Genomic DNA, 3,087 nt, shown 5'->3' with positions numbered 1-3,087 from the left:
TACATATAAGATATCTTCTTCTTTTTCCTTTTTCTACATCTATGATGTTGAAATTATAATGTTTCCTAGTTCAAAAAGAAATTATAATGTTTCTCCAGATCTGGATGTAATAATAGTAGCTTCCTCACAAGATCTAGATGTAAATTTTTTACTTTTTTTACATCCGCGGATGCTATATTTTTACAGAAAGAAGTGGTGGCATACATTTTTTACTTTTTAGATTTTTTTTCTAAATTTGTAATCGCTGATGTGGATGTATTTTTTCTCCACGATCAAAGATATCTAAACTGGAAACACGGAAAATACATAGAACGCAAGGAGCGGGGTAAAAGTTTCTATTTTTGGAAGGGTGGATGTTGTCAGACTCTTTTCTTTCTGTATTTGGGTGGGGCACCCTCTAAGACTAACCAGTGCTAGCGCACTCTGTAGCAATGTCCATAAATAAACTGTACGTGAAGGGGCCTCCTTTTGCACACGTTTGTTTTGCCATAATGGTTTGCGATACGAAGGGCCATCACAAACGTTTTGTTATAATGTAAAACTGCACATGAGGTATTTATAACCACCCGTATGTGTTCATCTAAGATGGCACACATTCGTTTCAGTCAGCCGTATGCTTTCCGCAAGCATCGAAGACGTTTACCTATGCAACAACCAATACTAAGTTGTACCCATTAGCCCATAACTCAACATTGCATGCACTACAGGAATCGCGCCACATGCCGACGGCCTCCCGCCCTCGGCGTACAACAGGTCCGCCCTCGGCGTACCCTACGCCGACGGGGACCCTCGGCGTAGCTCCTCGGGGAAGGTGGGCATCGGCACAGGCCACGTGGCCCTCGGCGTAGCGCCGCCCGTCGGCCAGACGGAGTGAGCGGGCCGATCACCGGCCCCACCCGTCGGCTGCATCTTGGCCGGCGGCGCAGGTGGCTACCCGGCACCGTCAAGGTGACGGCCTTTACGGCTACACCGAGGGCCGCATCGTCGGCGTACGTGGACGCATGGCGCGACCTGCGAAGCCCTGGCGCACACTACGCCGAGGGGGCACCGTCGGCATACGCGGGCACGTGGCGCAGCCTGGGAAGCCCGCGCGCAAGGCTACGCCGAGCGGATGGCCCTCGGCATACGGGGGCACGTGGCGCAGCCTGGGAAGCCCGCGTGCAAGCTACGCCGAGCGGGTGGCCGTCGGCGTAGGGCCGACCATTTGGTCCATGTCGACCCTACCCCGAGGGGAAACCCGTCGGCGTATCGGCGACCATCTGGTCCAGTTTTTTCGTTTTTTGTTGTTTCCTTTGTTTTCCAGATTTGACAGAATATAAAAGAACATATAATTCACATAAAATTCACAGAAACATCGTATGAAGTGCAAATACACATAACATGAAGTGCATACATAGTGTCATAGTGTCATAGAGTGCATACATAGTGCCATAGTGCATACATGGTGCCATAGTGTGCATACATGGTGCCATAGTGTCGATAAGATACATGGGACAACTAGAGGAGCTCGTCGCCGCTAAACGCCGGCCCGGGCCGATGCCTTCCAGTAGAAGCTGCGGAAGAACCACCGGGAGAAGTACCGGGAGAAGAATCGGGAGTAGCACCGGGAGAAGGACCACCATGATGAACCGGTGTCATCTCCCCCCCACCACCCTGGTTTCCGGAACATCCCGTTCCCTACACACATGTTCCAGAGATGTTAGCAATTTGCGAGGCAAAGGAAAGCCGTAGTATTCGGTTTGGCGAAGAACTTACCGCTGTTCTCCCATAGTACTCCGCAGCGAAATTTTCCTTCGATGGCATGTTTGGCGCCGGCCCCGGAAAGGGAGGCATCGGCCCTAAATCCACTGTCTGTCCAGTTTGATTGGCCAGCATCGATGCTTGCAAGATAGTTTAGATGTCAGTCTTTGCAGAAATGAAGCATCAAACTAGGGGAAAGTGGGACTTGTCATCATTTGCGAAAACAAAGGTTGGAACTTACATGTATATATGCCATGTACTCCGTGAACTGCTGCTGCTGCCGGTTGAAGGCCACCTGATGTCTCGTTAGCACTTAGCAATGTATGAACAAAAGTCGGAAAGAGGATGGAAATGAGGGAAACTTACGTCGTATGCGGGTTGCCGAGCCCGACGACGAGGCGGGAGAGGGGGGCTGTCCTTGGTGAGGCCCGCCTTGAGACGCGTGAAGGTCGTGGTGAGCTTATGCTTGACGGCCTTGTTAAGCATCTTGAGACGGCCATGCGGCAACCCTCCGGACGAAAGGACCAACGACTCCTCGTCGAGCTCCGCGGTCATGGGGTCGTCCACCTCCGGGTGACGATGCCTCACAATCGCGCAGTAGTTCTCGGCGTCCTCGGCGTAGGTGCCGAAGTACTCAGGGAGCGAGGGCTGAGGCTGCGAGAGATCGGGCCTCTTAAGCCGCATCCTGTTGTATACCTCGACGTCAGAAATCTCCTCGTCGGGTCCTAACTCGGCCCTCTGCATCGCGAAAGGAAATGTTGTGAGTATCAACTTTGAACCTGACGGAAAATAAAATGTATACATACCATCTTCCCCTTGTAGCGCTCGTAGCTGAGGTTTCCCCCGCAGTGTGTGCCACCGTCGCCTCGGTTCTCCGCGTTCCGCCTCGCCACGGCTGCAAAGTCCTCGTCCAGCCTGAGCCACCTCGTCCTAACCAACTCCTCCCATGCATCGGGATGCGGCTCGGCCCACTCGGGGATAACCTGAAAATGCAATACTCAACTCAATATAATGCAATTGCAACTTAGTAGCAATGTAGAATCTCATTGACATTTTACTCACCGACATGTAGTCCTCCACCGTCATCACGTACTCGGCCTTAGCATGGTGACCGACAAAGTCCGGCTTGTGGACCCTCTCGCCTCTCGACGCCCAGAAGTGACTAGTGGACGTGATCCTTTGGTTGTACCACACCTGTGGTGTCAACCTCTCACAAGTCGCCCGCAAAGTCATCTCCGCCATCTCCTCAAACTCGGTCGCCACACGATAAAAACACTTCAATCATGCAAAAAAACAATTGTCAGAGTCATGAGTTAGCACATTGGGGTCATCAAATATGAACGAAGC

This window comes from Lolium perenne, chromosome 7 (genome assembly GCF_019359855.2).
Source record: "Lolium perenne isolate Kyuss_39 chromosome 7, Kyuss_2.0, whole genome shotgun sequence".
Lineage (NCBI taxonomy): Eukaryota > Viridiplantae > Streptophyta > Magnoliopsida > Poales > Poaceae > Lolium > Lolium perenne.
This window is presented reverse-complemented; position numbering follows the sequence as displayed.